The sequence below is a fragment of the Aythya ferina genome (genome assembly GCF_964211825.1).
Source record: "Aythya ferina genome assembly, chromosome: 1".
In the NCBI taxonomy this organism is placed as follows: domain Eukaryota; kingdom Metazoa; phylum Chordata; class Aves; order Anseriformes; family Anatidae; genus Aythya; species Aythya ferina.
The window spans coordinates 157,870,782-157,893,209 of NC_140296.1; the positions used below are offsets into that span (position 1 = coordinate 157,870,782).

The 22,428-nt window shown below is 42.9% G+C and overlaps 1 protein-coding gene and 1 long non-coding RNA gene across 6 annotated transcripts in view; one reads left to right on the forward strand and one right to left on the reverse strand.

Moving 5' to 3' along the window:
• Window positions 1–13,351, reverse strand: part of ATP2B1 (ATPase plasma membrane Ca2+ transporting 1) — a 64,547-nt gene extending 51,196 nt beyond the window's left edge. For 3 of the 5 annotated variants that reach the window (XM_084527906.1, XM_084527903.1, XM_084527907.1), the window contains exon 1: window positions 11,996–12,150. The gene's annotated coding sequence lies outside the window, so the exon portion shown is untranslated. Of the gene's footprint in view, window positions 1–11,647; window positions 11,884–11,995; window positions 12,151–13,215 lie in introns of those variants that run through there. The other 2 variants (XM_084527905.1, XM_084527904.1) reach the window with 2 other exon arrangements.
• Window positions 13,352–13,371: 20 nt separating this feature from the next.
• Window positions 13,372–21,901, forward strand: LOC311440748. The gene is made up of 3 exons (XR_014695557.1): window positions 13,372–13,940; window positions 15,261–16,005; window positions 21,363–21,901. It is a non-coding gene; the product is annotated as an uncharacterized lncRNA (long non-coding RNA).
• The last annotated feature ends 527 nt before the right edge of the window (window positions 21,902–22,428 follow it).

A 22,428-nucleotide genomic window follows, 5' to 3' on the forward strand; every position in this document is an offset into this window, starting at 1 on the left:
AACTATTTGTTGACCCATTTTTCAGGAAAACCCCTCTTCCATTCATTAAGCTGTTCATAAGTCAGCATTTTGCATACGGTTATTTGAGAGGTACTACTCAGCTATTTGGTCTGAGTTAAGTTATTTTTGCAGAGCCAGCAGAGGGAGTACAGACATCATTTTACTAATCAGCTGTAGAAGAGATACCTTGTGAGAAAGCACTAAAAGAACTGCATACAACATAATGCAGTTAGTTTAAAGCAAGACAAGAACTTCCTCTGGCTTTCACAACCCATATGTCAATGGCCAGCAGAGTTAGTGTTTTGTTTTCAATCTGCAACTAACACTGATGTCTCAAGGACTTGCATCTGACAGTGTCAGGAGCAACTCTAACAATAATGACCAGCACCTTAAGTCTGATACCTTAACATGTCAAAAATATGTACCTACAGTTTCAGCTGGTCAACAGTATAGATTCTGCCATTTCTTATTTATTGAAGGGCTAAACCCTGCTAGTTTCAAATCTTAAAGAGCAGCACACATGGATCTCAGAGAGCAGAAAAACTCAGACTCACTGGCAGAGCAGCCAGAAAGGCAGGGCATCACTAGGGCTGGAATGCAACAAGAGGCTCAGCCTTCCTGCTGGAGCTCCCAAAGGCATGCACCTAGCTGCAAATCTGGTTTTCCACATCCTCTGAAGCAAGAGCTCTGCTGCTCTATTTAGCATTTCCATTGATCAGCCTGCTGTGGAGTTGGCAATTATGACTGAATGGTGTTGACACAGCAGCTGTTGTGGAAATGGCTTGAAAGAGGAACAGGCTTTAAGAAGACAGATTGATAGCTTTTTGCCATCTCAGGAGCTCTAGGCCAATCTTAAGCATTTATCACATTTCATTGGGTGGTTATTTCTAACCTTCACTATTTAAAAGTTAGTATATGAAGAGCTCACATGAATGTGATAAATTGTTTAATCTCAAAAGTTTATTTAAAAACAAATAAACAAGCAAACAAAAAACACAAAAAGCAGCAAAACACTCTCCACCCCCGAAGAAAGTAAATTTCAGTCTTTTTAAACTTCGCATCAAGTTTAAGAAGCTTTGACAGCTTCAATCATTAGACTTTAATCACTACCTTGCCCAAGAAGAAGAATGCCCCTAGAGCAATGGAATTTACCGTTCACTTGTTTCAGGTTTTAAAAATAGAAAAACCATCCTTTAGTAAATTAGATGGCTGCTTCTGTTGCCCACGTCCTACAGAAAAGAAGCATCCACTTCTCAGCTTCATTTTTCCTTTACAGATTTGTTAAATGAGTAAGTCATTGTGGGCCAAATGGGTTCCTCTCTTACAGAACAAGCTTAAGGTTAAATATCGTACAGCTGACTGCAGTTCCTCTCCTGTATGGCTGAGGACCATGCCATAGTTTTGCTTTCAAAATTCAGGGCTCAAGCACCACTTCCTTTTTGCTCTCACTATCCTATTCCTAGGATTGTGGTCAGGATGCACAGCACACTGTAGCAGCACAAAAATTGCTGCCTCTTCTGTCACAAGAAAGGTGATGTCCAAGGATCAAGATGTGTCCCAACCACCCTGATTATCCTTTCATTCCCGAAATTACTCTTGTCTCATGAAAGTGGAGAGTTTTGGCAGATGCAGAACAAGTTTGATTAGGAAGCTGATCAATACAGGAAAAATGTAGGTTTCAGGCAGACTGGATCTATAACCAGGCTCACTACACTGATAAGCTCGTATGAGTGCCAGTTCAAAACGGGAGACAGAGCTATGCAGAACCTGTTTAAGTCAAGCAAATGTGAAACTATACTCTCAGAAAAGCTGTTTTAAAAAAGACATTACTGAATTTATATGTCTATGAAGTCAGACAGCTGGTATAAGCAAGGTTAATGCCACAAATTCACAGAGCAATTTAATTGTTTAACATAATACCACAACTGTATTTCAACTTGCAACTGGCGTCTCATTAAGCTCCAAAGTAATAATATCTTTAGTAATATTTAGTATCTTAAAAAAGAGACACAAATAAGAAAAAGGAAGACTTGAAGGGACTAAAGACTGTCTCACTGACAGCTGAATGTACTTCACCTAAGCTTCTGTATTACTCCTAAAATCCTAGTAGTAGCACATCTTTGTGTTTATAATACCCTTTTGCACGACTCAGACTGGCATTCTAATCAGTAACATACAATGTTATCCATTGGTGAAATAGATGGGGTGCAAAAAAAGCTCTGAAATAATAAAACACTTGTATGTATGTAGTACTTTTCTTCTTGGATAAGTATCTACAGCAAACTCCAAAATGTACATTTTAAAATCACAGTAGCTATATTTAAGTATCTGCAGAAGTTTAGTTACCTGTTTTTAACTTGAAATGCTTAACACCTTATATTTAGTATACTGCTGAACACTTACTGATTCCAGTATTAATCACTCTCTTAAATTTAGTACTTAATTAGTAAAAGACAGCATGTAGCAGATGAAAATTTTAGTTTTTAGAAAACAACTCCTAAGTTTTGCCCTTCGCCATCCCACTTTCCTTTCACCAAGGGGACAGATGCATTGAAGTCTGTTATTTGAATTACACTTGTTAAAAGTTTGTTCTTTCTTACCACCATGTGTGAGATCCACCTGAACAAACGGTAACAATTCTATCTGAAGTATGAACCCCAGGCTGCTTTTTTTTTTCTCCTTTTAAATAGGAAATGGATAAATTAGAGCTGAATTTAATCTTTCAGCAGAAGCTATCTAGGACACAATCTAAAATAGTCACATGAATCTCATCTTGGAAGTACTTATGTCTGCTCAGCAGCAAAAGAGGCCTGGAGTGACTGGTTTCAGTTGTTGAGGTGGTTATGTAAGGGGCAAGGATTGCGCTACCAATGTTAACGGCAGCCAGCTCGCTGAATTAGCATATTGAGCAGATACATTACCATGTAAAAGCAGGCACATGTGAGAGTAAGGATGTGGTTTCACAGTTAGTTTAGGAATATCTGAACGCAGGCTGCTGCCAGAAGGTATAGCCCTGTGCCCTGGCGTGTGCTGGCTCTAATGCTCACCTGACCACAAGGTCAGGGAACAGACCTAGATGAGAATTAGTGACAAGAAGACAGAAACAATGCATGCGGCTCCTTCTGAAGGTCAACATGCTGGTGGAGGCTGTCCCCTCCCAGTGCAGCACAAACCTCAACAGGTTAGTCCTCACCAGCACACAAGCGCTCTGCCAACTCCAAACCCACTTGTCTGGAAAGATCAAAGAATGCTTTGGACTGGAAGGGCCATCTAATCCCAACTCCATGCCATGGGCAGGGACACCTCCCACCAGACCAGGTTGCCCAAGGCCCCATCCAGCCTGGCCTTGAACACCTCCAGGGACAGGGCATCCACAGCTTCTCTGGGCAACCTGTGCCAGGGCCTCACTACCCTCTGAGTGAAGAATTTCCTCCTTATATCTAATCTCAATCTACCCTCTTATAGTTTAAAACCATTACCCTTGTCCTATCACAATGCTCACTGTAAACAATCCCTCCCCAGACTTCCTGTAGGTCTCCTTTAGGTACCAGATAGGACCATGCCCAAGATGCCCGAGACCTTTCCCACAGACCTCCTCCCTAACCAAACGGCCCTTGACCTGAACTGCCACACAGAGCAGCTGCACTCAAGGTGCAGGGCATCATGTGCATCTTTGCTGAGCTTCTCAAGGCAGAGACGTTTTATACCACCAGGACACAGTCTACTCCTTTGGATCTGCATTGTTCCACTGCAGCAAGGCAGCCACTTGACATGGGCAACGCCCAGGACAGCCCCAACTTTGTCTGCCTTCACCCAGAGGGATCTGGATTGCCTAGGAGCCCTGCTAGTTCAGCCCAGTACTGGACACATGTCACCATTTCCAGCTATTCTGAACCACTGCAGGGAAGAAGGTCTTTCAGTAGTGTTATTATTTTGTCAGCTCAATCGTGTTCAGGAGGCACCTTTGGCAACACCTATCAGAAGCTCACAACAGGCCTATTTTATGACCAAATTACACTGTATTTACTTTGGGCAGTTCAAACCATTTTGACTAAGATTAATAATATAGCTTTATTCCCCATATTCATTTGTTTAGCCTTACATTCAGCAATGGAATGGGAATATAAAACTTCAGGTCCATACAAATACAGCAATTCAGTTTTTGGATTGATGAGTCCACCAATTAAAATGCTACTGCACTATCTCAACAGAAAACAAAAATTAATACCCTCCACCTATTGTATTTTTCTATCTGGTGAACTTATTTTCTAAGCTTTGAAGCAGCCAGAATTCACACTGTAGCTTTAGGATGTCAAACTTCACATAGTCAGGACAATGCAGACAACCTTTTCTGAGGAATTGTTGGAAGGTGGTTCTCAAAGCTGCTGTCCAAAGTCAGAAATGCCATTATTGGACAGCGGAAAGAAATCCACACAAACTGCTCACTCATAAGTAGATGACATCCATGCCACCGCTTTATACACTATTTCATACTCAGACAGCTTTATGCACTATTCAATGGCTATGCACTATTTCAAAAGGCTCCTGTACAACAGTGTGTGCTTTGAGAAGCCATCTCCATTTTATGGGTAGATCCATTACAAATGCTTCCACTAACAGAAACCAAATATAAAGAAAGAAAAAAAACAAACAAACAAAAAAAAAAACAATAGACCATGCTTCTCTCAAATTTTAGATAACTGAGTGCTTTACTGAGATAATTGAGAACTTCACTTTAGATGTATAGATTCAGTTCAGAAATGAGCCCCTACATCTGCAGTCACCACAGCCAGATGCACCTGCTATCAAAATACACTGCTGAAACAGGACTTCATGAAGACGTTGAGGCATTTCACTCAGCAAAGCAAGCTCATTGCGGGATGTGAAGAAGCTGTCACAACTACATGGATTTCAGAGCTGAAGTAGGTGAACACAAGCTGAAGTGATCTGAGCTGTTAATAAAGCAGAAGAAAGACAGCTGGAATCAGTGCGTTACCAGTGGTGGAATGCCTCCCCTACCCTCTCCAGCTGTCAGTCTCCAGCTTCCCAAATACATATATATGTATATATTTTAAAGCTGTTTGGCACAGACACTGCTAGTCAGATTAAATTATTTTATGTTTCACACAAACTCACCAGGGTGTGGTTGCTAGATACTGCACTGATTTAAGTATTGATTTGCATTATTATCCATAGGTTTCAAAGTTGTGTACCAGCTTTGTTCCCATGCGAAGGACAAAACTGGCAGACCCAACCAGTGTGAAACAATTTAAGCACAAAGTGACTCAACGGCAATAGCAGTAGCACATATAGGGAAGTGAAAAAAATCCTGCTCAACGGTGCATATTAAGCTTCTGCTTTAGTCTCTACTGCATCTGAACAGCCAGGAGAGATTCGAAAATACCACCCTTTCTCAGATAACATAAGGGCTAACCATACCTGTCATGGTTTCTACTCATTTCTTGCTTCTATCCCCTCCATCTTATCCAAGCAAAGCCTCAGAAAGCAAGCCCAGGTGCACAGTATGACAAACAGTTCCTCATTTCCTCCTCTACAGCATAAGAAACCACTGAGGCATACAGCAAATGGTTGCAATATTCTTTAATATTTTACCTAGGGCAACGATCTTTATGGATAGATCCAAAGAATCTTTTCTGGAAAGCCATTAGTTCATGGCCGGCACTCCAACTACTTTCCAATCTGCTATCAGAACAGTAACTTCAAGCTCTTTTATGTGAAAAGGTTACTACTTTCTAGCAAGCAGTTTCACCTGAGAGCTACACAAGTAAGAACATTCACACAGCAGCTATTCAGATACTAACACTGCTTCCATCCTGTGAGCTGTGCCTCTCACCTCATGCCATGGGAAGCCTATTTTGTGCACTAGGATTGTCCAGCACAAGTACTGGTGCAGCGAGCCAAAGGGTCAGCGTAGCACAAACGAGAAGAAAAGTATAGAGCAACTCAGAATGCTGTAGAAACCAATGCAGCCACCTGATCACCTCTGCCACCCCACCAAACTTTCTACTCGTGGTGACAGGCTAAAGAGGAGAGAACAGAAATGGTTGTCTCACTGTCCTCACAGTCTCTGATTATGATGATCAACACAGCAGCTGGAGAAGGCCATGATACAAGGATGCTGTAGCTCCAGAATAATAACAAAAAATATAATTAATCAATCATCTTAATAGAAATGATTAGCAAGTATTTTGTTTAGAACTTGACAGACATTTCTCGGAACACTTACCATGTAAGTGTTCTCTAAACTTCTGAAGAGTCACAGTGGCCATCCTCCTAATGTTTTATTATATTCTACAGGGTTTCCTAAAAAAAAGTTAGCAGTAGCCACAAAACTTCTTAACTGCTAGTTGCTAAGCTCCTTACACCAATTAAGAGCAGAACACTCTGGCTATTCCTTTTGATGGTAGAAAAATTCCATCGTGCACAGCTGATGTCTCTGTTCTTCCACCTTTCTCCAGAAGGAGGTATCAGTTATTTTTAATTTGTTTCAAAGCCAGATACATATTGTGATTGGCTTTGCAGATGAAACTTATTTTGTCATGTACTGTTGCTTTTCATTTTGTTGGTGGTGAGTTTTGGTTGTGGGTATTTTTGTGGGTGTTTTTTGGTTTCATGTGTTGTTTTTATTATTATTATTGCTATTATTATTTGAGAAATCTTATCGTGCAATACGCAAGAAGTCTTGATTTCATTAAAAATGCAGTTGCTCAGGAAGCCATAGTAGAAACCACAAGCAACACATTCTCATGTTTGCACACACACAGCAGCAATCTTGAAAAAGCCATGCAGACAAGATAGTCAGTTGTCAAATAATATGTCAAAAAGGCTGTGTGACCTTTTTATAAGGCACATCTTTTACTCCAGGGTAAAGGGCATTCAATCTTTTTTCACTGGTACATGTACTTTAAAGATGATCAAGATCACCTCAGACTCAGAACCTTAAAATAAATACCAAAATTTCAGTTTAAATAAAGACACGAGAGTCAGAAAGAGAACACGCAACTATGAATCCTAGGTTAAATCCCAGGAAGTTGCATGGCTACTTAAAGTAACTGTAGCGTGCATGTATTTATTTTTATGTACAGTGCCTATCACCATATTGATAAACACTGTGATGGCAGGGCTAAGAACAGGAGTTGGCACGTTAGTACCTCTGTTACAACCAATAAGAGTGGTTGAATCACCCTGTCTGCCTTGAGAAGGGGGTTGACACTACCAACTAATTCAGAACATGGTGCATCTCAGGCCTCTTCTTCACAGTCCAGACACTGTACACCAAGTGGTCAGAACCTAATAGTGTTGTATTCCCTACTGCCACCTTATCTTTCTGTGTATATAAGGGCACAAGTAAGGGTAGCAGATTACAAGCGATAGGCTCCGCAGAAGTGCGTTTTGAGAACATGATGTTTCCTGTGCTTACTGGGAATGAAGGCAGCATCCAGCTTGTAAGCAATATTGAAAGACTGAGACACGTAGACCACTGAAGTTAACAGTAAGTGAAAGGTCATGCAAGAACTTACTTGGGTTTCTTTTCCACAGCAGAACCAAAAAAGAAAAAAAGAAAAAGCCATCAATAAACCAACATTACCCCCTTGTGCTGAGAAGACACCAATCATTCTTTTAATGACAAAACGACCCAGACTTTGTGACCAGCAGCAAAGCTCATCAACCCTGTCATCCTCAAAATTTATCTACACGCTCCTTAACTGCACACTGCAGTTGGCAACAGCTCTAACAGAAGGATGTATCTTCTTCCCTCAATCCATTCTCCCCCATGCATCCCCAAGACAGGGCAGATGTTATTTGTCTTGTAACATGTGCTTACATCTTATCTATTATTGGAGAAAAAGAATTTGGATTTATTTTTAGAGCCATTTCTGGCTTTTTTTTTTTTTCCTAAAAACACCTCCTACATTTTCTTTACATTTCTTCTCCCACCAGACCTTCGAAATACCAACTGAGAAAGCCTCATGCCTACTTTGCAATTCACCAAAATTAAACTAATAACACCTCCCGCTGTCATCTGTCATTTAGAATAAGATTTATAAGTGGCAGCAGAAATCACTTTCATAATGTTTACTGGAATATGAATAGCTTGAACAGGCAGATCCCTCAAATTTACTGTTCACATGAAACGAAACCTGTCATGAAAACTAGAAACTCATTTTTATAAACTGCATTTGAAAGCTTGATAGTTTAGAAGTAAAATAGGAACTGGACAATTCCATGTATTTGTGTTCAGTCTGGAAAGGTGCAACAGTGGGTCCGTCTAATTTTCTGCCGGTTGATTTCATTGTACATGGTAACTCCCAGAAATTCCTCTTATCTAGTATCCTTCTACTCTAATTATCGCTATTGCTTCCATCTTCTGGATGCGCGTGCCCCCTTTCAGATATGCCGGGCACATTCCTGCTCTTTACAGGTGGATATGAATGTTTGGTGGGGGTTTCATCAACTCAGATTCTTACTTTTTATTTCTCTGCCATGCGATCAATGAACATGATCTTATCCACTACTTGAACCCAAATTTAGGGAAAAAGCAACATTAGTAACAAAATTAGTTATTTAATCGTACAGAAATCCAAACCTGAAGACCAGCCATTTTCAGTTAGATTAGCAACTAATCATTAGCACACGTGAGAAATACTCTTCCTCTACATAAATCATCATGGGTTCACTTTTTTTTTTTTTAAACAGGCGACAGTATTACTTTTGAAGAACAAGGAGTACAGCAGACAATCTGTTAACTTCTTAATGAGAAACAAAAATGGTACCTTCAAGAAAAACATCAACAGGATGAATACAAAAAATAAACCTACTTGAGACTGTTGCCTGGACTACAGCAAGCTAGGAAGAAGAGCTTATCTTAGCTTTTTAGACAATACTGCAATACCTAGATTTTATCTAATTTTTAATTAAAATACTCGAAAAAAAAAAAAAAAAAAATCACTATCTCTTGAACAGAAGCTTTTAACAAGCTTGGGTTTCTTCCTTATTATTCATTTTAGAAAAAATTAGGAATACTTAAGAGCATAAATTTAAGAACATGACTACAATTTTATTGATCCTTTTGGAGGAAAGTAAGCATGTGTTTCTGTACCAAAATAATCTGCTATAGATTGAAGTAGTTTTCCTTATTTCTCAAAAATAAAATTTACATTGGCGTGCCCTGGGCTAATCACGGCTGCTCATTAATCTGCATTAGATAAAATTTTGCTAACTGAGAGCTGACTTTGAGCAAAATACGCATACTTGCTGCACTGGCATTATTTTCCCTTTAAAAACAGAAGAGAATGTATATTAAAATAAACAGTTCAAACACTGAAAGACATCACTGAGGTCACATTTCAGTGGTAAAGAATGCTCAGTGCCATTAATATTTAGTCTACCTTAACGGAAGAAATTTGAGTTAGAAGATACTTTAGGTTATCTTGTCCACCCTTATGTCAAGGGAGACTTGCTTGCTACAGCATGTTATTGATTGCTCTGCCAAGTCCATTTTGAACTCATCAGTTAATATTGAGTTCCCAGCTCTAAAATCTTAAATGGTGGCAAAGTCAAGTCTTCCAAAGCATCATTTTTTTGATATTGCTTCAGTGGATACATTTCTTTTCCTCCTTACTATCTTCATTTTATGACTGTTTCCATTTTATCATATTCTTCTCTGAACAATCTCAAGCAGTTAAAAAAAAAGAAAAAAGTAATTACTAGACCTTTATGACTACGAGCTGCAAGATATTTACAAGCCTGTCTGTGCTTCCTGTTAAGCTTCCACAACACGATTTAAAGGGTCACAAGTCCAACAGCTGACACAGGTTCTGTATTGCGGTCCATGAAAGAGTCACTTTCTAAATGAGATTCCAGCATTAGGCAGCAGAGCATTTTAATTGGTAGAATCAGTCCCAGATTATTAGTTTGAGTTCATACAGTGCAAGTGGGGATCCTTTGCTTATGCCATTATCTGTATGCAACTCGAGTCTGTAAGGAACCAAGACCTGTAGTTGAACCCATGCTGAAGTGACACTCATCTGGTCTACGCCTGAAATTCCCAAACACAACGCCTGCTTAATATGCAATACTGAGTCACTGCGTGTATGCGGAGCACGGCCACGCTGACAGAAAAATTACTTTTGCCTTGTATCATTTTAATTTCCACTATCACAAGCAGCATTCTCTTCTGAACGACCTGAACAAGTAACGTTGCAATTCAGCACCAAGATAGCAATACTGACCGAAAAAACCTACAAACACCTGTGTGTAACACAGGACCCTTGTTTTCTCCAAATAACCCAACCTGGGTGGGTTACCATGACGAACAGAGAGAACTGCAATACACCAAACAACCTAACAATGCTCTTCCAGACCAGAAATTTTACATTTAAGTGTACAAGCTTTTTTTTTTTTTTTCCCCTGACTGAATTCAGTGACCACTTTTTCCACTGACACGAAGAGAGTTTCCATTCATTATGCCATAAGTATTAAAGCTCTAGTACGTTGGAAGCCATTCCTGCCAACAAAGTCAATAGTTTAAAGATACACAAGTTTACTTCTGCTGGAATTCACTATTTGTGGTGTTTGGAACAAATCCTCAGAAAGCTCAAACAAAGAGGGAAAAATAAAAACCCATCAGCTATGGCCAGCGCTACCACCTTCTCATACATTATATGACGAACCAGAGGTTGGCGAGTTACCTAGGCGAGCCCTTTTTAACCACCTAAAAATCCCATTCCGACGCCAGCCCATTGGGATCCAGGAGCATTTAGGGGATGCAGCAGCTTTTGGGCGCGCTGCGCCGCACTGCTCCCGCAGCAGGTAAGTGCGGACCGCAGATTGCTGGCGATGCCCGGCACGTCTCCCGGCTCCCCCCGGCTCGGGACCCGGAGCGGGGACGGGCTGGGGGCCGTGCCCTGGATGCCCACCCGGCCCCTCGCCCCCGACCGGGCGCTGCCGCTGCCAACGCGTCCCCACGGCCGCGGCGCGGGGGGGTCGCCGCCGGCTGCACCCCGAGGAGCGGAGCTGGCGGCCGGCACGCACAGACCATCACCGGTGGGGTCCCCGTGCCGGGGGAGCCGAAACGACACCGAAATGCCCTCGGCGCTGTGCATCTACCCCCCTGCGGCACATTTCAGGAAGCGAAGCGGAGCCGGCGCGTTCAGACGCGCGTTCAGACTCCCGATCCACAGCGCCCCGGCGGCTCCGCCAGCCGCATCCCGGCCCCGGGCGGCGGATGCCGGGCCCGCGGTGCCCGGCGGTGGTTGGGGGGTGGGGGGTGAAGGGGGGAGGGTGATGCCGGTGCGGCTGCATCGGGGCCGCGCAGCACACGGCGACCGGGGGGCGGCCCCGGGGGGCAGCGCTGCCGCCGCGCCGCAGCCCCGCATCCGCTGCCCTCAAGGTCACGGCGCGCCCCGGCTGGAGGTGCGCGCTCCGGTTACCGGCTGCGGCGGGAGGCTCGCGGGGAAGGAGGCTCGGAGGCGGCCCGCAGCCCCCCGCGGCGGAGCGGCCCCGCCGAGCGCCTGCACCTGCCGCCAACGCCGCCGCCGCCGCGCCTGTGCGGAGCGGAGCGGAGCGGGGCGGGAGGGAAGGAGCGGGGCGGAGGCGCGGCGCCCCCCGCCGCCACCGCGCTTACCTCGGCGCCGCGGGGCCGCCCCCGCCGGCCGGGACGAGGCGAGGCGCCCGTGAACCTGCTGCTGCTGCTGCTGCTGCTGCCGGCGGTGGTGGTGCCGCCGCCGCTGCTGCCGGTGCCGCCGCCGCCGCCCGCCGAGCGCACAAGGTCCCCGCGCTCCCCGCCCTGCCCGCGGCCGCCCCCGCCCTGCGGCCGCGGGGGGAGGGGAAGGGGGCGGGGGGAGCGCGGAGCGGGGAACCGAGCCGCGGCGGGGAGGGGGCGCCGGGGGAGGCGGGGGCGGAGGAAGGGGAAGGGGAAGGAAGGGGAGGGGGGGGGCGCGCACCGCCCGCCCCGCCCCCGCCGCCTGCTCACCGGCAGGAGCCGCGGGTCGCCTCCCGCTCTCCTCTCTCTCCTCGGTCTCTCTGTCCCCGGCCGCCCGCCTCCTGCCGCACGCCCCGGGCAGCGCCGCAGAGAGCCCCAGCCCCGCGCGGCGACCGTTACGGGAGCCGGGCGCCGCCGGTCGGGGCGGGGCGGGGCGGGGCGGGGAGGGGCGGGGCGATGCGGTGCGGCGCGGTGCGACCGCCCCCCGGCCGCCTCCCCCCCCCCCTCCCTCCCTCCCTCCCTCCCCACCTCCCGCGCTCACCCGCCGCTGCCACCGCCCCCGCCCCGCCCCGCGCCCGCCGGTGCCCGCCGCCGGTCACGTGACGCACGGGGAGGGGAGGGGGGGGCTCCGCGGCGCGGCGGCCCCTCAACGGGGGGGGGAGGAGAGGGGGCGGGACGAGGCGCGGAGGCCACGCCCCCGCGGCGCCGCTACTGGCTGGCGGTGGGGTGACGCGCTTGTTTCCATGACGTCGCGGGGCGGGGCCGCGGCGTTTGATGGAGGCCGGCGGGCTCGGCGGGACGGTGACTTTGCCACCGGCGGCTCCCGAGGGGCGGGGCGCGGCGCGGTGGGGCCGGGCGGCCGCGCGCCTCTGCGTGTGCGCGCCCGGCTGCGTGTGCGCGCCTCGCCTGCCGGCCGCGCGTGGCGGGCCCGGGGGCGGCCCAGGCCTGCGAGAGCCGTTGTGGAGCGGAGGTGGGGGGGGGGGGGGGGTGACCGCGTGAGGCGCCCTAACGGCCCGCAGCCGGGGGGGCCGGGGCAGGACTGGGGGGAACGGGGAATGAAACCACAGCCTGGCTGCTTCAGCGCGGCACCCGCACCGCACGGCCACCGCCACGCGTCAGGCAGCTGTAGTGCCGTCCCCTCTGACACAGCACCGCCGCTGGGCGCCTCGCCGGGCCGTGAGCACCCCCGGGTCCCCACACGTCGTGCTGCTCCCCACACGCCCGCCTCGCCCAGCGCTGCCGCTGCAGACCCCCGGGTGCCGCAGAGCCGGGGGAGTTCGGGCGGCAGGGCGAAGGCAGCGCTGAGCAGCCCGCAGCACCGGCAGATAAAGCGGTCGCCCTAGCGGCGTGGCTGCCGTGCCTCCTTCTCCCCCCTCCCCTACCTGAGTCCCTGCCCCATCTCCCTCCTCGTTCAAGCGAGGCAGTCAGAGACACCGTGAGCAGTAATTGGCTCCTGCCCGTTTGGGATGGTGCTAAAAATACCGCCTTACCTCCACATATCTAGAGGTCGACTGAAAAAATCAAAATACCGAGGTGAGCAGCGCCGCAGGCTGCTCTGCTGAGACTCGTTCTTGCGCCTCTCCCCAGGAGGAGACTACGGGGCTGCGAGAGCACACGCGAGCCAGGTTCTCGTGCATTCTGCCCGCAGTTCAGCACCCTCCTCGGCACGGATCGCTGGCGCTCGGCGAGGCTTCCCTGGCTGCTTGGAGCTACAATTCTCCATACAGCTTGACAAGAGGTGTTGTTGTGCACAGATCTGTCATATCTGCCAGCTCTCGGGCAGACAAAATTAGCTTTGGTGCAGCTAAGAAGGAGATGATGTGCTTAACGCATTGCAGTTTGGGTACGCCTGTACCTGCTTCCTCTTCTCTCCAGGGAAGCTAAGTAGCCAGTGCTTCAGTTCTTCACCTACCAGATGGGAATAACTCCCCTTGGTTGTCTTTGAAGGAAGGAAGCCATGGTCAGAGGGACATACATCAACATTCATTTTTTGCAACGCTGTTATAGTAGAATGCTCCAAGTGGACATATTTTTCATGGCACAAAATAATTATTTAATGTTCCTCTTGATCTTTTGTACGAGGACAGTATAAAAACATAAACACATTGCTTGAAAGTAAGAAGAAATTTCTTCTGGCTCTACAGAATCTTCTCCCTTGGAATTTCAAAATGTTTTTCAACTTAATCCTCAAGCTACAATATTCTTCATGATTTTTGTAAGTAGGCACTCGTCTTATTTCTAAAGGTTAAGGCATGTAATTGAGAAACAGAAAACATTCCGTGTAATATAAGTCACCAGTCATATCAAGCAAGCAAAACCAAGATGCACAAAGGAATATTTATGGAAATATTTCATTTATCTTTTGAGGAAACATTACCATTTCAGGAAAATTCAGCGTGGTTTGCAGGGAATTTGGAAAGGCCAGACTTGACAAATCAATGACAATAGCTCAACTCATTCTGTGACCAACCCTCCAACGATATCATACATTTTTACAGAGGCAGAAAATGTGTCATGGAGAATTTAAGTGGGTTGCCTGAATCTGATCTACTTATTATTAGAGTTTTAACACAACATGAATTGGTGTATTTGGATCGTTGCAATACTTGGTCAAATATGAGTATGGCAGCCAAGGTTTGAGTGACCATCTTGCTGTTTGTTTGTTTGTTTGTTTGTTTATGAACTAGGAGCCTTTGGGCAAAATTGCATAAGGGGCTTGACCCAGAACAAGAAGGTAGAGAACACACGGACTTTGTGCACGGATCTAAACTCAAATTGGTTTTGAAACTGCTTTCCTGACCACCTTGCTAAAGCTGATCATGTTCAAGCTGCGTCAATGCAGAAATGAGTGGAAGTTATTCACTTGGGTCTGGCTGCTCTCTGTGCCAGCTGGTGGCTGGCACACGTCTGTCTGTCTGTCTGAGCTCTGTCTTGCCTCACCGCTCCTTGCAGACCACCCCTGAGGCTGCGCTGCATCCTCTCAGCATCCTGCCTCAGAGCAGCCCCAGCAACCTCTTGCAGGAAAGATGAGGCAACGATCATGCTAGCAAACAATTGCTCTTTCTTTAAGCTTTTTGGTGTCACCATTGCCAAATTGCTCTACCATCAGCCCTTACAGTCTAGCAATGACCTTGCAAAACAAAAGCAAAGCACTCAATTCATCCTGATATCACCATTGCCTCTCACTTAGGAAAGAGGCCTATCTGCTGACATTTGTGTGCTTATCAGTTCCCAGTTCTTTCTCTTGACTATTCAGGAACTGTGCATCATGGGTTTCCTGCTGCAAAAACATATAACTCAAAATAGTTGAAGCTTTGTGCTCTATTCCATTTCCCTCACAACACTTCAGATATTTTTCTTTTAGTTTTACGTGCGTGATCAGGAGGGTGAAAGATAAAGCAAGTAAACAAAGGAATGTGAGAAGGAAGAGCTATTGCGCAAATCCCTTCTTCGTGTATCTGATATCTGAAATATATCAGAAAGTATAAACTGAACTTTATACATTAACTGTTTCTTCTTTACATGTTCTTTCCAGGTGCTGCCACAACACAGCAGCATTATGGCCACAGACCAGAGAGTGCAGAAAGACATCTTGAGAACAAAGGCACAACATCTACATGCAAAGAATCAAAATAACAAAGTATAAAATCCTGCAATCTGGCCCATTAAAGGACTTGGACCAAGCATTAGAGAGAAGAAAAAAGAGAGGAGAGCAGGGTAACCATGCTTAACACTGCTATAAAGAGCAGAAAAGAACAAGTTTGGGACGCTTTTCATGATAAAACATAAAAAAAAAAAAAAAAAGCATGGATATGATGAGACAGTGTGACCATGGATGCCTCTTAGAAAGTGATAAATATCTGGTGAATGAATGTGTTCTGCAAATTATCTGCTAGCAGAGCGCAAAAATACATACAGTGACCACCCAGCCACCTCTACCCCCCAGGACATTTCCTATATGGTGCTTTCCCAATTTGGAGTGTTCCTCCTTACTTTCTCCCCAGTGGCAAAACACTTCGTGCTTGAATTCCTAAAGAATGGCAAAAGTCCTGAGTAAGGTATATCCTGGAAGCATTTTGGTCCAATTGACTAGGAAGATTGGTTAAAAATCACACTGCTGTAACCCATTTCCCTGGAGCTATTAGCCATCACCTACCTCCACGCCTGTCCTTGATATGGATACAGATTTGTCAGGCAGCAATCCTATCATCCCATGATGCAAAATGTGGGAATATCCGTTGCTATTAACAAGGTGCAAAAGTGCTTTTGGGGCGTTCATGGTATGTACAATGCCACACTGAAACAAAAAGTGTTAGTTCCTTTGATTTTTCCTATTGTGGATGCTTTAAGATGTGTTGCTTTATAAGTCAGGGTCTTATCTTTAAGAGCATATGGTCAGCTGATGTTAGTTTGTGAGGCTCCATTGAGTTCACTGATGTTGTGGGCCTGTTCCAATTCACGCTGACTGAGTATCTGTTTCATAAATTGCAATGTTGTGATATGCTGCTCTGTGATCAAATGATAACTATTTTGTTTATTTTTCCCTTCCCCCTCCCCCCAAAGATAAGAAGCAACAGGGGTAACCAAGCTCTGTCTCTCAGAGGCTAACATCAACATCACTGACCAGTCTGACTCACGCTCCTGACTCACAGAAATTAGTTTTAGAAAGAGTAAATATAGCCCCTCCTCTCTCTCATCAGTGCTGGGTAATTGTCTTGAGTAGAACAAAAAATTGTCTCTTAGTAATGCCTCTTCAAAGTCCTTTGGATAAGAAAATAGATAATTCAGTTAAGCCTTGGGTTCCTTCAGCAAACATTAGCATTTCTGCCCCTTGGCGATTGTTCAAGATGGTTTTGAAACATTTAAGAGTCATTAGAGCTAATAGCTCCCATTCTGAATTTCCTTCAAGGATTGTATCAGAAAAAAATGCACCACCTTATTCCCACTACCTTAATCAAGAATTAATCATTCAAGTGAGAAACAGTGACCGGAACATGTTTGAATAAATTATTTGTTTTCTTTGTTGACCAGATACAGCTCTAAATCATCTTGGATGTTTTTAAGATGCTAACAAAAATGTACGACTTGCTTAAAATTGCATTAATAATAATAATAATAATAATGACCTATCTTACATACATAGTTTAAAACTTTGGACACAAGCCTTATGAGCCTTATTCAGAAATAATTGTTTCTAGACTATGAATTGCAGATCTAAAGATTATCTGTGTCAAGATCTAAATTTAGATATCTGTGCAAAAGTGTGGATGAGATATATAGTATTAAACCCTTAATATTAATCGTGCTACATAGTAGTGCAAATTATAGTAAAATCATTACATAAGATGCTTATATTAGTGCATAAAACCAGTACGCTTAGTGAATTAGATGACGGTTAATAACAAAAGGAAAGTCTTGACTGGGGTATTGTCTCTGTTATCAGGTAGTACTACAGCTATGAAGGCAAAGGTGAGAAGGAACAAAGTTTGCAAATAATTTAGTGTTCCTTATTAGTTCATGAAACAGAGGAAAATTGAATGAGTTAATGTGACATCAGCTATATTTCTGTTATCTATTAGTAGAACAAAAATCAATAGCATTTTCCTCTAACTTCCCTTTTGTCAATTAGATAACATGGAAGCCTTGTATTGAACCACCAGAGTTTAAATACATCATGTTACGGACACATATAGTAAGAGGACCGCTGTAGGTTATTTTCAGGCTGTGACATGTTATGCAGCAGAAAAGGCAGCTTGATTTAGGACAGAAATGGATTAAAAGATATAAAAACGTTTTGTACATGGTAGCAGTCCAAACACTGACAGATTTATTATCTTCATTTCTGACTGGATTCAGTAAAAGTTGCACATGCTTACTAATTGCTAAAACTGACGCACCTAAGGTACTAAAAATACCTTGGACTGAAAGCGATTTAAAAATTAATCCCATAAAAGTCTTATTTATCTTTTGTGTTTATTTCAGCTTGATGTTAAACACAACCAAGTCCCTTTCACTATGTGGTCAGCTCAGTGCTTTTCACATTCAAAGCCTCAAATCCTTGCAAGGGCTTTTGAATTGCAAGCCAACTGAGAGCATTTCACTGGGGTACCCGTGGCTGATCTGTGGGACTACATTTAGTAGTAAATGTATGACATGTCCTTGACAGCATATCTAATGGTCTTTCCTGTTGTAGCGCATTTGTGCATGTTTTGGCTCTATACATTGAATCTGGTGTTATTTACTTACTCTTATGAATCAGCCTCTGCAGGAATGCGTGCTCTACAGGTAGCTGCAGAAACACTTATAATGGAACTGGGGCATGGGAGATTTAAATCAAGCTCAACTAGAGTCACCTCTCTCCATCATCTGCTCTGGACACGGAGTAGTAGAGGGGAAACTTTTATTTTATAATGGAGGTGATCTATGTGTTTATACTTGTCTGCTGAATGTGGGGCAAAATGCAAAGGTGAACCAATCAAGGGCTCAATCACATAGGGCAGTTTCAGAAACAGATGAGGTAGTAATTTGGGATTTTCTAGAGATCTTTTTGTAGGACATTCCTAGGCCCTGTTCCATGAATCACACTCTTCCATCCCCTTTGATCCCTTACATAACTTCCTCTTCTTTTTTTTTTTTTTTCCTCTTCCTCTTCCTTTACCTCTTTTCCTGTCATGTACTCCATCCTTCAATTTTTTTCAGCTTAAAGTATTTTTTTTTCGAAGTTACACCTCTCTCACAATTCTGGCCAAACAAAGCAAAACCAAAAAAAAAAAAACAAGCCAAAACAAAACAGAACAAAACCCAAAAACATCACATAGACCTTACGCATCAGATGATTAATTTGCGACATTTAGGCCAATGTTATGTGGTATTTCTTCCCTTGTCAGTTGGGTGGGAATCACGTCTTCACAGAGACATCTAAAAGGGATACATCTAGATTTGTACTAGTAAATTCTGGTTCCTTTATAGTCAACAGTGAGAAGCTGCAACCTCCAGAAAGCACTGTGTGCCAGTCTAAGTTTAATGTTTATTTTTCTTTTAATTATTTTAATTTACTTTTAATTTATTTTAATTAATTAATTTATTTATATTTAATTAAAGCAAAAGTGAAAAGTTGAAATTTTAGTATCCAACTCACAGAAGGTTAACAATGGTTAAGTGAGCTGAACCTCTTTTTCAGTCTGCATGGTTTTATGGATCCTCCTAATCTACTAGCCATTACTTTCAAGTGGTCAATAAACTGGACAACATATGCAGAGAAGACAAACGAAAAACAAACAAACAAACAAAAAACACCATTAGGGCCATCTTTATAAAATAATTGATTGGCAGTAATTTTTAATTAATGCAACTTGCTAGCAACTTCTAGGAAAGCACTGAAGCTTGAATTGAGTCCTTATGAGGTAAATTATATGATATTGAGTAATGACAAGAATGAAGTATGTCTTGACATGAAAGAAGTATGTCTGATTCTTGTGGAGCTATCTGTGAGGAAAAGGATGTTCACATGTGGAAGGCTTGCAGGACACAGCTGCCAGCTTCAGTTCCTCCAGAGCTGGGAGGTGGTGGTTCTGACTCGGTTTAGAATGAGCTCCCATGAGATTGGGTACTTTGTATTTGGACCAGCCAGACATGGGAAGAAAATGAATGTGGGTCCCATAATGGACATAGCGTACAGAGTTTGTTAAGGATAAGATTTGTGATGTGATGTGGTAATGCCAGCACAACCACAGTCTGTTTTGAAAATGGCTCTGGGACTTCAGTGACAGTGAGACATCATCTCTGATCCTTCTAATCACTGTATGTTTGTCTGCCTCCAAACTCTATGTGGTTTTATTGAAGTCTTTGGTGCTCTGCCAAAGTGCAGTGAAATATTATCAGTCAGAAAAGTGTCAAGAATCCCCTTCAAAAATAGATTTTTTTTTTTAATAAATAAATGCAAAAATAAACACATAAAGATAACTTGCTTTAAAAGGAAATTATGATCTAAAAATATATCCAGCTAATGCTCCAAACCAGTATTACATTTAGAAAAATAATAAAACTTTAAAAGTGATAAACCAACAGTGAAGTGTCTGTAAGTTTTGTTGGCATTAGAAATTCCATCTTTTTACCTAACACTTACATGTTACTTTCCTCATTAATTCTCCTGGCCTCATACATGTCACCACCCAATTTAATTATTGCTAAGAAGACAAGTAAAAATGCATTTTAGAAAAAATTTAGCAGGGGTCTATATGATGACATTAAATGAGAACCATGTAAAACTTTGTTTTTTAAAACAAAACAAAACAAACAAACAAAAAAAAAAAACAGAACTCAAGTGGAAAATAATGGACATAAAACATAAAAACATGAGAAATAAAAACATAAAGAGTTAATTAAGGCCTCTAAAAAGAAAACAAACAAACAAACAAACAACAACAACAACTAAAAACAGGTATTGTTATACAGAGAAGGTGTTTTGTTTTATTTTTTGACCCCGGTCTTTTTCTCTTCTCTAAATTAGATAAAAAAGCTACACGAAACATTAAGTTGGCAGACAAGTAAAGCTAAGATAAAGTACCTCTCTTAAACTCATAATGCCAGAAAATTCAGAAAGCGAGCTACAACATTACTCTTACCCCATACTGCAGCACTTTTGGTGTGTGGGGGTTTTCTTTGTTGACATAATACTGAGATAGGAAAGAAAACAAATCATTTTTAGCTTTTTCTCAAAATTTTTTTGCTTTGTGGTTGAGGGGTAGGTGTTTTTAATAGCGTGCTACAACAGTCCTATTTCCTCCTTCAGTGTGTTCCACCAATTCTTATATTTGTTTTTATGGTTGAGACTATACAAAAGTAAGTAAAATAATGTGAGAGGGAACAGTGAATATAATATAAATATCCTACCTATGATAGATGAGGATTTCTAATTTATTTTGCAAGTTCCAAATAGAAACGTGTATGTAGATTACGTTAAACTTGTGCATGCCTTTGCAGGTTTAGGACACAAATTGCCTAAAGGAACTCATGAAAAGGAAATATAGTGCTTACATTGTATGAGGGAGTTTCTGTATCTCAGTATAGTCATTGTTTTCCATTTGCAATATTAAAAAACATTTGCCAGAACTCCAGCCTGTTCCCTTGAAAATTTAAACATGTGCACTTATTTTCCATTGTTACAAGACTAAAGAATGTTTGTTTTTTTTTTTTCCTTAATATATTTCAACTTTATTGCACTCCTGAAATACATCAAAGAAATGTCTGATCTGAACTCCACAATGTGTGTCATTTTCAGCAGGGTTACAAGAATCAGCAAGTATTTTTACAATAGAAATCACTGGGCAGGTCCAAATTATTTTGTTGTTCAGCCTTCCCAGATTTTACCTGTGGCAACCATGAGGAAAGGACAAAGTACTGTGCTTGTTGTTTACCTCTTTCAAGAGGTGGTAGGAGGGAGGAAGAAAGAAAGAAAAAAAAAAAGTCAAAAAGGTCCTGGTTCCCCACATCCCTCCCACAGAATATATGTTGGCTTATTGTAGTAGACATTTATTAATTGCTCAGAGTAAGGAGAAATCAGAGAAGAAATGGATCTCAGATATGAGCCTCTGTAGGTATTCTTTCATGGGCTTATTATCCTTCTCCTGTTTTTCAGGGATGTCATTACTGTACTGGTCTACAGGAATCAAGAACTATTTGAGCACAAAACCACAAATAATTAACCATATAAGATGCTCTCACCTGTATTCCCACTGTTTTGAACCATCAATGAAATAAGAGATGTAACAAACCTAATTTTATCTAAATTATGGTGTTATTTTATTTTTTATTATTTTTAAAGTGTTTAGGACAGATTTTGCATTTTTATACCATAATCTATAAACATCAGTGACATGATCTGTTTCTGCTTGGCTTTAGTCAAGGAGTTATTTTTTGTTTTGTTTTGTCTGAAGCATGACTCAGGAGGTTTCTCTATGTTTCTTATACATATTCTTCCTTCCTGATAATGTCTATTTGTTCTCTATTTTTGGATTGCTTTTCCATTGTTATTTCTAGATTATGAATGAATGTTCATAATCCTGCAGCTCATGGCTGCAGGATCTGTTTAATTAATACAGCCATTTTAGAACAGTTAAGATATTTTCCTATATACTATTATTATTTATTTAGTTAGTTTTAATACAGAATAAGTAATTTATAGCAGTTGGTGTTTCCATTATACATGTATTCTTCTCCTATGGTATGATACATGCAATGCATAAATTGTTATTTATCTGATTGAAAAGACAAAATAAGTTTGGAATATAATCAGGTTTGCCTGATTAAATTTCATGTTTTTAAAATTAAGTGCAAGGAGTTAAAGTTGGTATTTGTGTAATTGTGAAAGACATATCGAAGGTTCATGAGAATACATATGAGTTAAAATAGCATTCATGGGCATTAATAAGACAATATGTTAACTTTTTATTGTGGCTAAAGGGGGGATGGTCTTCTAATGGGCTATCAATGCAACAACTTTTAGAAAATGTAATTCGCTAAGTGCTGGGTAGTACTGGCTTAGTAGGTGTATAATAAAGCACTATTCATCCAGAATAAAGATGAAGAGTGGAGCTTCTAACAATCTAAAGAAAACAGCTGAGGTAAATGTAACCACATTTTATTATTGTCTTATCTGATATTTGCTTTCCTTCATAGTTAATATTTATCCCAACAATGTGTTT